General features: G+C 46.0%; 1 protein-coding gene across 1 annotated transcript in view; it reads right to left on the reverse strand.

Annotated features, from left to right (window-relative positions):
- The window catches only part of LOC116744142 (guanine nucleotide-binding protein G(o) subunit alpha), a 152,537-nt gene that overhangs the window by 137,127 nt on the left and 962 nt on the right, over positions 1–14,448 (reverse strand). The gene's annotated exons all lie outside the window — the stretch shown is intronic.

Below are 14,448 nucleotides of genomic sequence, written 5' to 3' on the forward strand. Positions count from 1 at the left end.
GCTACCATTTAGGGAACTTCAACATTATGCTAAGTGCTTTTAGCTGTGTTACCACATTTAATCCTCACAGTGTATCTGCAATGAGTTTAATTTTTTTTCAATCTCTTTTTAATGATTAGGAAACCGAGGTTCAGAGCGATGAAATGATTTTCCCCAAAGCACACGACAGCCAACAAATGGCAAAGCCAAGATCTCCAAAATTCATGCTTTCCTGATAGTACTACACTGATTTTCACCTCAGTTTTTCATCTATAAAATGGGGATACAGGAATGTCTGTGCGGCCTGACAAGGCTGTTGTAAGTAAAGCTCCAATGCAATTAACGAATGTAGAAGCAGCCTGTAAACTCTAGAGTGCCATTCAAAGGTAAGGAAAATAATATGTAATAAGCATCTACCATGGGCCCACACAAAACAAGCAGATGGTTTCTACCCACATTGAGCTTTCAAGCCAATTGTAAAGGAAAGCTATGTGAACAGGAAAACTAGGAACACACATCAATAAACTGATTTAAGGAAGCCTTTAGGAAGAGCACACAACACAGGCTCAACTGTCAGACCAGCAGTGGGTGTACTGCTTGGGCTGTGCAAGGCTGGCTCTCTCGTCCACCAGCCACGCAGCAACATAGCCAGAGGTATTTTGTTAAGGCATACTGCAATTTTTTTTCTTAATTAAAAAATGTACTTTTTTTTTTTGGCCGTGCTGCGTGGCATGCAGAATCTTAGTTCCCTGACCACGGATCGAACCCGTGCCTCTTGCAGTGGAAGTGCAGAGTCCTAACCAATGGACCACCAGGGAACTCCTAAAAAATGGACATTTTACAAGTCAGATTTACTGAAGTATAATTTACTTACAGTAAATTCACTCTTTTTGGGCATACAGCTTGATGAGTTTTGATAAACATATATAGTTGTGTAACCACCAATTAAGAGACAGAATATTTTCTATCACCTCCAAAAGTTCCCTTGGTACCCCCTTGTAGTCAATCTCTCTCTCCTACCATCCCTAGAAACCAGTGATGTGATTTCTGTCCCTATTGTTTTGCTTTTTCCAGAATGCAGAGGAATCTCTTTAATACGTAAGTCAGGTCAAGTCGTCCTGTGTTTTAAGCCCCCATGGCATTCAGAATGAAACCCAAATGCCTCTCCGTGGGTTGCACGGTGGCTCCTCCCTGCCTCTTTAATCCCATTTCGCCTTACTTTTCCTTCCCTGTGGTCGGGCCTCCCTGGATGCCTTTTTGCTCATTTCTGCCTTAGGAGGCTTTGCATCTGCTCTTCCCTCTTCCTCAGCTCTTTCCTGACCAGCTTTCTTTCCCTCATCGCCTCTCACCACTCCCCACTGTTTGAGCCCTATTTCTTCCTTTAGAACATGAAATGACCTTGCTCATTCATTTACTTGTTTACTGTCTATCCCCCTTCTCTAAAGCTGTAAGGTCCTTAAAATAAGCAGGGAGCTTGTAGGTCTTATTAAGAGCTCTGTTCCTAGAAACTTAGAATAACGCCAACCCATCGTTGGGCTTCCATTGGGATTCACAGAATGAACACACGTGTGCCAAAGAAGTAGGGACTAGTGAGGTCCATGTGGTTGAAACTCTAAGAAGATTCAAAGAAACAGGCCTTATATTGCATGCACATGGGGGGGGAAAAAGGGTAGGAGGACTGGCCACAGCTCCGAACCAGGGTCTCCCTACTGCCATTCTACCATCCCTTCCCCAAAGTCCCCAATGATGGGGCCACAGAGTGCCTGGGACACAGAGCCGGGGCCTCTCCCATCCTGGCCCTCTGGAGCCGTCAGGCTTGTTTCTCTCCTGAGGTCTGGGTCCCTTCAACTCTTCTTTGCCCACCTGGCTGGAGCTCCCCCACACAGCCAGCTCAGGCTCACGGGCCTTCTTTCTCCTATCCATGTGAATTCAGAGAGGCAGGGGGAACCCAGGGGTTATTCTGTCTTGCACTCTTCCCCAGGGAAGAGCCACACAGGACCCCGGTCTTGTAAACCCTGAGAGATTATGAGACAAATTCCTGCCTCGCAGGGCCCCACGCGCTCAGCGAAGGGTACACGTGGACACGACATGCACTGATGTCCACAGTTCCCTGAGCTGATGTCCCAGTTTTCCCTCTCAATTAGCACTAGAGTTCTGAAAGCTTAATTTTGTTATAATTTATTATCTCAGTTGGGGGTGGCCAAGGGAGAAGGCGGGGAATTCCTTTGCCACGAGAACATCTGTTTTGCTGGATAGCAAAACTTAAATTATGACCTCAAGACTTGAGCAGAAGCTTATAGCTCCTTCGGTCCAGTCTCCTAATTTTATATGTAAAGATACCAAATCCTAGAGAAGTTAAGGAACTTGCCTGGGGCCACCAAGCTAAATAGGGACAGAGCTGGGGTAGAACTCAAGTTTCCTTAATCCCAGTTCAGCCTTATCTCCACCTTAAAATGTTCTTGAATTTGGCTTTTATCCCTTCCGCTCCACTGAAACTGCTCTTTTAAAGGCCACTAATAGCCTCAATCACCAAAATACAATAGCCTTTTCTTAGTCCTCATCTAACTGGACAATGCCACGGAACAGAACCCTGCTCGCCACACAAAACTTCCTGAAGCACACGTGGCAGGGCCTCCTCTTGTGCCTCTGACCTCCAGCCCCTTTTCCCAGTTGGAGCTACCTCTGGGTCTATCTAAGGCAGGCTCCCCTGCCTCACCTCCACAATGTGGGGGGTGGAATCCTTCCTTGAGACCCCTTCTCCTCTTCATCTGCATTCCCACCCCAGGGGCACTGCATCCACTGACTCTCATGGTCTTACCACACAGGGCAGCCAAGAGTCCCCTACTCTCCTTCCAGCCCCGACCTCTCTTCCCCAAGAAAACCACTGAACATTGTGAACACGTAAGTTATCCTACAAGGGCCGGAAATTCGTGCTTGCGGTCTGACTTGCCATCTTCCCTCTGCTACCCCTCTCCCTGCTCTTATGCTTCCTAACTTGACGGCATAACTAAACTCCAAAATCCAGGTTCAAAACTGGGAGGACTCTTCTGATCTACTCTTTTCTCCCCATGTTCAACTAGACACCAGGTCTCACTTATTCTGCCTCTAAAATCTCTCCCCCATCCAATTCCTCATTGCCTTTCATAGCAATCCTCTAGTGCAGACTACAGAAATCTCTCTCTGCTCTTGAGCCTCTTCTCTGGTCTCCCTCTTCAAGCTCTCCTGACTTGGCACTCTACTACCTACCATGTAGGGAGGAGGTTAGTGCACCCTACCATGTATTCACAGTGTGTACCCTGTAGCGAAGTGCTCAGGGAAGCCTACAATCCAGCTCCACTCTTCCTTTCCACACTTCTCATATTCCCACAAACCCCAACTCTTCAGTTACATAAGACTGTCCACTACCCCATGACGGTGCCCTGCATGTTTGAGTCTTGCTTTTGTGCTTCAGCTCATACTGTTTCATCTTCCTGGAAGGCCTTACCCATTTTTAAGATGATTTTGGTTGTAAAGGAGAGAATTCCAGCTCAAATTAGTTTATGTGAAAGAAGGGATTTATTGGTTCATGTAACTGTTCAGTGCATAGAGCCAGCTTCAGAGAATACAATAATTATCATCAAAGGTCTTTCTAGAAACCCCTCTCTCTCCTCTCTTCCCCCCATTCCCTCATCCCCCGAAGTCTCTCCCACAATAGGTAAGCTTCCTTCCTGCACAGAGTAATGGAGATGTGGAAACATGGCCACAGACAGCTCCGGGCTTTCATCAATCCAACCCAGTGAGGACCTTTCTGGGATCCCAGATGAAGAGCTCCTTTCTCATAGTAACTATAAAATCTCAGAGAAGGACTCTGCTCGACCTGGACTGAGTCACACCACATCCCCTGGAAAGATCACTATGGCCAGGGGAATGGGAATTTGTGAATGGCAAGGCCTGGGTCACATGCCCATTTCTATTTTCAAGCAGCAGGGGTAGTCATGGCAGCCCCACGGGGACAGCCTGGAATGAGGGAATCTGGGCAGAGTAGAATAACCCAGTTCCACTGAACTCTCATTTCTCCACCTACTGCCTCCAGGCTTAATCCTGAGCCCTTGTCCAAATCAAATTCCAGTTTTGCCTCTTCTGTGCACTGATTGTCTCCCCCAACTGATCCAACTCTCTGAGGGCAGGAATTGGATTCCTATGTGATCATTATAAGGCTTCACGCAAAGGTGTGTCTCCAGAAAAATTTTTAGTCTGCAATTACTATGTCCAATTATTTCTTTGTGACGTCATTGCCTGATTCCCCTGGGACTGACTTCCCCGCCACCGAATCTCCAAGCACCTAGAACAGTGCCTAACACATAACAGGTGCTCGATAAATATTGAGTAAATGAATGAGTGGTTTGAATAGAACAAAGGTTACCAGCCTTTGGTGTTTGGTAAACGAGCTCAGCTGCTTTTTAATTCTTCCCACTTCACAGAGAAGAATAAACGATAAGGCAAGAACTCCAACTTCTTGTCCCCACCATCCCACCCCCAAATTTCTGTACACACACCCCATGCTTATGGCCTTCCTGTCAGTCTCAGGGGAGGAGATGCACATTCATGTCCAGATTAAGCTGCCCATCCATACTCTGCACCCCCTGCTCCCTGCCCATCCTCTTGGGGCTCTGCTCTTTCTACCACTTCCTCTTTCCTATACCTTCCGCATCTCCCTCGGTCTGGACTCTTTCTTTACGGCTTCTCAGTGGATCCAAGTCCCTGCATGGGAGCCAAATGAGGTCAAATAAATCCTCCCTGAGCCCTCCCCCCTTCTCCCCTCTTCCTTCTACAGTTCCAGTTTCTTTTCCAGGAGACTCCATTTGTGGCCTCAACTTCCTCAATCCCACATGCTTAACCCCACTGCAGTTTGGCTTTTCTGCCGTCCCTCTATTGAAACTGCTCTTGCCAAGGTTGCCAACAAGTTTCCAGACCCAGTGGTCACCTGCCAGTCTTCATCTTATTTGACTCTTGCAGTATCCGACTCAACTACTTCCTCGCCTTCTTGAAATTCTCTCCTTCCTTGGCTCCCATGAGGCTGCTCTGCCTTGGATTTTCTTTTCCGCCTCTTAGCTCACTCCTTCTTGGTTTCCATCACAGGCTCCCCTCGCTAGATGTTTCTCAGTTCCTGGAGCTGTGGGGTCGGGGGGCGGGGGAGATGCATCCTCTGCCTTCTCTCCCCTTCTCACTTAGTCTGGTGAGATTCCCAACTTTCAAGGCTCTCACTGCCCATGAGCACCAAAGAATTCCAAGTTGACCCTTCTCCCCAGGTGCATCCTATCTCCTCATCCACATATCCAACTGCCTGCCAGGGATCTCCACTTGGGTGATCCACAAGAATCATGACCAAACATGACCGAAATAAGTCAGCATTCTTCTCCTCAAGCCTTCCCTCTTCCTCCTGCATTTCTCTATCTAAGGGAACGGCACTACCATCCCACCAGTGGCCCAAACCAGGAATCCTGGACTCATTTTTGTCTACATCCTTTAAAATGTAGTTCCTCCTCAATGCCATTCCCGCTGATCATCAAAAAAATTCAATTATTGCACCACCCAACTAGCTCTTAAATCTAATCTCCTTTTCCCACCTCCCACTACCACCACTTTAGTTTAGTTCTTAATCTTTTCCCACCTGGATCACAGAAATAACTTTCCATCTGGTCGCCCAACCTCAGAACCTGACTCCTCCAGTCCACATAGGTGATCTTACTAACGCACAAAGTGATCCTGCCAACCCATTTCCTTAAAATTCCCTGGTTCTTGAAAGTTCTCATCACAAGGTAAAAAATTTTAACTATGTATGGTGATGGATGTTAACTAGACTTACTGTGGTGATCATTTTGCAATATATACAAATACCGAATCATCTCACTGTACACCTGAAACTAATGTTATGTCAGTTATACTTGAATTTAAAAAAAACCATTTGGTGGCATCTCATTATACTCAGAATAAAATCCAAAGTCTTTGGCACAATAACAAGGCCCTTCACGACCGGGTCTCTGTCTCATCTTTTATCCTCCATCTCTTGACACTCCTTTTATATACTGTGTTCTAATCAAACCAAATTACTTCACATTCCCAGCATGTTCCATGTGGTGACATATCTCAGTGCCTTCTTACATGTTGGTTCCTCTGTCTGGCATTCCTTTTCTCCACCTGCTAACTACCATTCACTTTTAAGACCCAGCCCACGTGTCATTTCTCTTGGCCAATGTTCCTGCCTAGAGAAGGTGCCCTCTGTTCTCCCACAGCCCCGTGGCACTTCCTGCTCTGAGGTGTAAGTGTCTTTTACACATACCTCCCATTAGGCTGAGTTCCTCAAGAGCAGGGACTAAGACCTTCCTCCCTACTTCCATGGCATCATGTATATGTCTAGCTCACACTAGGTGCTCAGTAAATGCTTATGGGTGAGCAGATGGATTAATGGATGATTGGCTGAATGGATGGATATCCTACTATCCTGTCTTTCCCAAGTCTTCTCCGACCACTTCCTTCCACCAAAGCCTGAACCTTCAGTGGCAGCTCCTCTCTGTTGCCACCTACTAATGGCCCACACTTCTGAGGCAGGAATGGAAAATGATTCCAGGAGCTGTCCAGATGGTGATTAGGGACCACTCCGGCGTCAGAATCAATGTGATACACGATGGTGACCATCACCTCCACCTCCAGAAGGAACCCGGCCCCAACCAACCACTTGCTATTCTCTCAGCCACTGACCTCAATCAAGGCTTGTGCCATACTGTTTGCTAATGGGTACTGGGTCCTGGCCTGCCAGCTCTCTATTGCCCACACTAGTGGTGGTCTAGTAAGAACTGTGTGGTGTTAGAATGGAAAGGACACAGGTTTTGGAATTAGGCAAATCATGATCTCAATACATTGCTGTCACTTACTAAGCTGTGTGACGTTAAGTTACACAGTTAACCTAACTTCTCTGAGCCTCACTTCCTCATCTGTAAGATGGAATTGATGACTGTATTTCCTCATAGGTTGATGAGAAGAAACAAATGAGGATAACAGATGGGATTGAAAATGATGAACAGTCTATGACCATCAAAGGCTTTCAATATTATTATTCCGTCTTTTGTAGAAATGAGTTTGCATTCTTTGTGCACCTCAGTTCTTTCTCTCTTTTCTTCAATGAACATTTATTAAGCACCTCCTTTGTGCCAGACATTGGGCTCAGTGCTGTATGATGAGCAAAAATAAGCCACCATTCCTGCTTTAGGGAGACCTGGTAGGGAGGGGGCACCCAGACTAGCAAGAGAGACAGATACATAAACACCTAATTAATTTACACTGTGTAATAAATATTAGTGCTCTAAGACTCTGGAGGCAGGTGGCCCAGGTTGATTTTACAGCATGGGGAAGTTGTTCCCGTAAGTAACAATTTTCCACAGAAAACCTATCTGTTGGCTAAGTCATCAGCAGGGAATCCAGGGTAAATTCTTGGTGATGCAGTCCTATCCTTAAATATATTATCTCCCTTTCCTCTATTTTTGGTTGAGAAATCAAGCGAGCAGGGGGACAAATTCAAGGCACCAACTATTAGCCTTGCAGGATTTTGTTTTACTTTAATTTTTTGGTGCTATGAAAAGCACAATGTTTTTCCTCTTTTCTGTAAAGAAAATTAGAACTAAAGATGGCTCAGCAGATAAAAGCTGTGGGCAGTAAATACTCCCACTATTCCCCCCTGCATTTCAGGCTTCTAGGTTTCTCTTTGCATTTACTGAGCTAGAATCCTGAAAGAGGCCTGAGGAATTCTAGCTCATATCCTAAATAAGAGACGAAAAGACTGAGGCTCAGAGGGGCTAAACGACTTGCCCAAAGTCAAGTTAGAGAAGGAGCCAAAATTAAAACACAGCTCTCCTGAGCCTCCCCTTTAACTATTCTGCAAAACTCCCAACTCCCTGGATCTTACGCACCTGAACCCGGGCAAGTGCCTTCCTGTCTATGTAGCCCTCCCATCCAGGGGGGAAGTCAGGGCTGTCTCCATTTCTAAGCATCCTGGAAGCCACAGACAAACCACTTCTTCCTTTAACATGTCACTGGGTCCCTCCTCCCAGAAACATCCTGTTTCTCAATCACAGGATACTTTCAGATCCTCCTCTTTGGTTTGAAAAGCACATCTGCATGAAAAGTTTGGTTAGAGGTGGTTTTCTCTAAATGCCTCTCAGGACTTTCCTGGCTGAGAAAGCTTTGTGGTTGAGGTTGCTATTCTGCAATTATCTTGGCCTTAAAAGGGCTTTCATGGGTACCCCCTACCCCCTCAGGAGGGAGCCAGAATTGATTCTTCTATGTTTAGAACCTCGCATCAAAGACCTCAAGAATCTGAACATGAAGGTAATTCCCAATTTCACAGCTCACTTAGAACAGGAAAGGAGATTGGGGTAGCCCTGGGCCAACTACTCCAGGAAACGGAGCCCCCAGAGCAGCAGGGGCAGAGCCACCTATCTCGACTCCTGGTCCAGTGCTCTCTCCCACTCTCTGTAATATCACTCCAACCTCCTGGGCTGAAGCAGCTGCACCATCAAAAATGTCATATCACTTATGACAACACAGTTAGTTATATAACTGATGCTGCAGAGCAGGCAAGGGGAAGAAGCCCTGAGCGTGAACCACAGCGCCCCGCTTCTGGCTCTCAGGCAAGCTAAGGCCCACATACTTGAGAACTCCATATGGGAAGGGAACACCCACTAATCAATCAAAGGAATCACAACTGTAGCTGACATGTGTAAAATGATTTCTAGAAAACTGTTAAAAGGGCATTTCATATATTACATCACTTAATATTCACAAGCCTGTTAGGTATTTTTATTATCAGCCCCATTTTACAGGCAAGGAAACTGAGGCACAAGAAAGTAACTTGTTTAAGGGCACACTTCTAGTTAGTGGTAGAGTCAAGATTTAAAGCCAAGCAGCCTGGTTACAGAGCCCAAGCTGCTAACTGCCTCTGTTTTAAAAGCACGCTAAACGGCTTCTCCCGATAGGAATCCACCTATCTCTTTGAACCAGTAACAGGTCACTGCTCCTTTCTCTCCTTCCTCCGCTATCCTAATGACTGATTTCTCAGGAGGTTTCTTTCCTAACCAGTATTGTGCATAAATGAGAAACATAGAATAAAATAAGAATGTGATACCGGTTTGAACAAATTCTTAGAATGTAGTTTGAGCATCTTCAAGCTTTTTATAATGATGCAGTCAATGAAGTGAGGTGAAGTGCTCTTCTTACAGCATCTGCTAACCATTTTAAAATCCATGTAGTATGTATGTAAACATACACATACGTGCACATTAAAAAAATTTTTTTTAAATCAAAAGTTGTTCTTTGCTAGTGTCATATTTTGGGGTAATTCTTTCCAAAATGTTTTTTTCAGTTTGAAATCACCTCCTCACCAGCTTGTCTACTGTCTTTCAGATCAAAATGTGCTCTTGTGATAACGGTCCGTCTAGCTTTGTAAGAAATGAGAGACTTAGAACACCCTGGGAGAGAGGGAACCATGTCCCTGCGTCCAGACTGACTGAGCACATGTCAGAAAAATACCTTATTCTACTCATATGAAATCTCCAGTATTAACAGTGAGAAGCTGAAAAACATAAGTGATCCTGTCCTATCTTTAGCAGGTGTGGCTAAGATGCATGATATAATCTGGGGAGTTCCAAGTGCTAAAAAAACAAGACAGTCCTCTGACTCTGGGCACTATAAATCTAATCTAGCCCCACACAGAGACTAGAAATTCTGGATTCCTCTGGAGTCTTGTCAATCCTGCATGAAGCTTCATCCATTTAATCTCATCAGCAACAACCCTTTCAACAAGCACACGGGTTCGATTTCAGAATCCAACAGGTGACTGAGGTTCAAGAATTCCACAGCTGATTCCTGAGGCGATCAGGTGGACTGTTTGCTACTCTTCTGGCAGGAAGGTCTGCTGGTATTTACAGCTCAGTGAACAGTAAGGAGGGAGAGAGCACCATCCATCAGCAAAGGAGAACTCATCTGCTACTTGATCTGACATTCTGTTTGCGCTCACACTGTCTCCAGAGAGCAAGGTGCATCCATTTGAATAAACATGGAGACAGGAGGAAGGGGAGGGGGAGCAAAGCAGCCAAAGAGATGACTGCAGAAACAAGAAGTCCACAGATCGAGGAGCTCTCAGTGGAGCGCTGCCCCAACATGGGACCGTTTGGGGATGTGCAGGAAACGCCCTTTCAGACGACTGTACTTTTACTGAGTAATGGCTGCAAGTTGCTGTTCATCTCCTCTCACGCCTGCCACTTAGCAGGTGCCAAACAGTGGTGTGCTGAATGAACACAGGCTTGCCCTGAACCTAAGCCAAAGACTAAACACCCTAATTACAAAGTCAGGGTCAGCTGGTAGGAGGAAACCACCAGCTTTTGGCAATCTTAAGATTGTCTTCCCTGTCTGGTAGGGTCTCTCCTTGGACTCCAATCCTACTGGAAGGGCTGGGATATTTGTATGAGCAATGGTGTCTTCACCAAATCCTTAAATTTTGTTTTACCAGTGGCACTGAGCAAGCACCTTGGAAAGGAACACACATCCAAAGTGCTCCACTTTACTGTGTTCACTTATATAAAGCCTACCAGCTAGCAAGCCATGCCTCAATTGCCACCTTCGGACTCTCTAGCTCCCTAAAAATTCACTTAATGCTCCAGAGACAACAGATAGCCTGAATATGACATCACAGAAAACTCAACATCTCAAATGAGGACAAACTGTGGTGTCCACAGCAACTCCACAGTTCATTTTACATTTTCATCAGGTAGACGGTCCAAGTAGTTGTCACTATTTGCTCAGAATGGGAAGTCACTTAAAGTGATTCTGTTGATTCCATATATAATGCCTTAAGAGATTTCTTTGAGAGGGTTTTGGTGATTAAATAAAATTAACACTTGCTGTTAAAATTTTGATTAATTGGAATAAAAGAGTCCCCTGATTGACTGCAAAAATGATGAGGCTGTATCACAGGCGAGGTCAGGAGCTCCTAACAAGCAAAATTATTTAAAATGTCACACATAAAACGTCACTGATTACTCATGGTATGTGTAAAATTATATTTTGCCGTCTCAATGATCATTGTTTATTTCTCAGTACGGAAATGTTCTGGATTGTCTGACACAGAGCTCCCAAACACTAGTTCACATACACAAAGGAAAAAAAACCTAGCAAGCTATTTTCAAATGAAAATAGGAAAAAAAACCTAGCAAGCTATTTTCAAATGAAAATTTTAATAAAGTATTAAGAATCACGCTTTTCAAATGACAGTCTAACATGTAGCCCTCTTAATGGATGCAAGTTTCCCACTGCAACATGTATCAAGCAAAAGAATGTCAAAGGTCAGTTTCCCTGCAATGTTCCTAGGCTGGTGTGGGTGTTAACACTTTGTTCTAAACAGCATCTGCCAGCCAGGCCTTTGTAATATAATTTCAGTTACTACAGGCATATATGGAAGCCCCATCCGTCTTCTAATCAGCACGCCATAATGTGGATAAGAATGTACGCTGAATGGAGTGGCTCTTTGCTCTTCTGGAAATGCTGATTAAAAAGGATCTGGAGATGTCTCAATATCAATATTCTTCCTCTCAATGCAACAGGCTGGGCTTTTAAACCCCAGTCCCCATTAGGAAGTCATCGAGTTCTCACAGGGCATCACTCACAGAGAACGCTCTAATTTCATCTGCCTGGGTGAAATAAAAGAGCATCCTGATTAACTCGTAAGTATGGTCTGATAGGTTGTTAACCAATCGTACTGGCCAGGCAAGTCCAAAATTGCGTTCTGTAAATGCCACCTAGATTTTCAGGGCCAGCCCCACCCATAGTACAGTTCGTCTGATTCAAGTGACTCTCACCCAAGTGGCAATCTGGAAAATCACCTCTTCAAGGGAAAGCTCAAAGGATACAGTGACACCAATCCCACATTTTGTGGTTAATAAAACAAGTCCTGCATCCAGCTTGGCACAAGGCCCTGATCTGATTTATTTCAAGCCAAGCTGGAGGGCTCATAGGAAAAGCTGCCATTCATGAATGCTTCAGGACAGGACACTAGGGTCCCTTGTGGCAAAATTTACATGGGCCAGAAATCTTTCTGACTCACCTTTTGAGCAAACAACTCATTTCCTAAAGAGAACTGGTGTATTTTTTAAAATATACTAACAGTTTTACCTACAAAATCTCAATTTTGCCTGTTATTTTTCTCCAAAAAGGCATCCTGTCAGGTGATAAAGGGAGGAGTGCAGGGAAAAGAGAGAAAGTGCCAGGACGTCTGATTTAACCATCTGAAATATCTAACGCTTGATTTTCCCCCCCTCCCTCCTCTGTGTAACCAAATATGAGACGCAGAAGACTTTCCCGGAGAAGTCTAAATACAGCCTTCATTTAAGATTTTCTGCCCCAGTACATAATTAGGAAATTTCATTCTAAAATGGCACGCCTATCTCCTTGGAGAGCGTGCCTCTGTCTGAATAAAAAAGGCGAGGTATCCTTCAGGGTACTCAGTATATATTTTTAAACTTCTTATTAAATCAACCTAAGTTATGGAGCTTGTTCAGGAAAAGCAGGTAAGGAGGTGCTTTGGCAGATGCAAAGTTAATTTCCAGCCTCTAGCATACACCCTGCTTCCATCCCCGCTTCCCTCAACCGAGCGTTTCCGAATGCCTTCGGCCTCCTTCGAAGAGGCTCGGCTCTCTCCGCCGAGGTCCCGGCTCGGCTCCGAACAGTGCCGAGTCCCTCCGAGCCTCGCGCCCAGCCTGCGCCGAGCCGAGCCGAGCGCCACCAAGCTGAGCCTCCTCGACTTTTCCAGCCTCGGCTGGGCGCTGTCCACCACTCGCAGCGCCTGAAACCTCACCCAGCTCCGGTGGCTGGGGCTTCTACTGGGTTGCAAGCCTGCCACTGCAGATTACAGAGTTCTGAAGTTTTGAAACGTCCCCTTTAGGGAGAAAGGGGTGGTGCTGCTTGCACTTACCGACCTGCAAGGGCTCCAGGCAGATGCAACATGCACCTTGTTGCAATGAGCAATTCCCCAGGCCCCGCCTTCCCATCCATTTGGGTTGCACAAGCTTCAAAGAAGCCCCAGGCCAAATTACCCGTGGATAATTTGGGTGCGGCAAGCCAAGGGGCCTCTGTACAGAAAGCCCCAGGGAGCTCTCGAACAAAAATAAGAACACGTCAAGCAGACGGGAGAAATTGTCTCCGAGTCGCTACTCCCTACCATCATGGCGCCGCCTAGAACCCGCTTGTCATGCCTGTTACACATGCAAGATATTTTGCATCTTGGTTCTGAAACCGCAAGCATGCTTCGTCTCCCACCCACCTTTCTGCGAAAGGGGTTTTTACTTTCCATTGTTTTCCTACGGGATGCAATAACTTCGGCTATTCTGTCAAGTTGAAAAATAATCATTTTTGTTTACTGCACAGCAACCCCTAATTAGGAGCTGTGTGTGCACGAAGGTGTCACAGCAAAGCGACGTGGAATCCTCGCTAAAAGGTCTTAACGAACTCCTCCGTCCCGAACCGAGAGGCCAACGGAAGCAGCGGGGCTAGGAGGCCCAAGGGCGCGCACCCCTTTCCTAAGGTCACCCCCTCCCCAAGCAAAGCTGCCTGTGGGCTCACCAGGAACTGCTAACCAGGAGTGGATGGGGCAAGAAGCAAGCCTGGGAGTAGGAAGGAGGGGCAAGGCTCCTTACTGAGAAAGTGAGGAAGGGAAGGAATATCCCATTTTGTTTTAATTTTCAACCATCACTCAAATCCACCCCCAGCTAATTAGGAGGGGAAACTGATACCTAAGGCAGAAGGGGGTGGTGCAGCAAGTGGGGCCTGAAATCCGCATTGTGGGTAGATTACATGGAACACAGCCTATGCAGAGTGTAAATAAATACATTGATAAAGGCCATAGAGTGAACGAAAACTGCCAGTGTCAGGAGAGCAAAGGCTGGGAGGATGGGGGAGAAAGGTGGGGGAGCAGCAAGGGGCGGGCATTCAGCCTCACAGCCAGCGTCCTCCTTCCACCTCTACCTTGGATACACCTGTGCCAGCCACATTCGCTTGAACACCCACCCCCTCCCCTACCACACGTCCCTTCCCCTAACCTCCGTCCTTTGGGGGTGGGGAGGAGGGGCAGAAACCACAGCTTCTAATTCAGCACCAAATCCATGAACAGCAGACACTTGATACTCCACCCCAGCCTAGGGCTGGGTCCCCTCCATGTTTTAGCCAAGTTCAAAAATCACTGCCCCAGCAGAAGAGTAGGGGGAAGTGGGATTATGGATGTGGAGTAGGGGGTGGAGGAAGGAGAAGAGAGAAATAGAGACAGAATGATACAGAGACACAGAGATAGAAATAGACGCAGCGACACACAGGAAACACCACACAATCAAGAGTAATGATCATAATCATGTCAATAATGTGATGTTCTGATCAATATGGCGGACACTGTCA

This window comes from Phocoena sinus, chromosome 19 (genome assembly GCF_008692025.1).
Source record: "Phocoena sinus isolate mPhoSin1 chromosome 19, mPhoSin1.pri, whole genome shotgun sequence".
NCBI lineage: Eukaryota > Metazoa > Chordata > Mammalia > Artiodactyla > Phocoenidae > Phocoena > Phocoena sinus.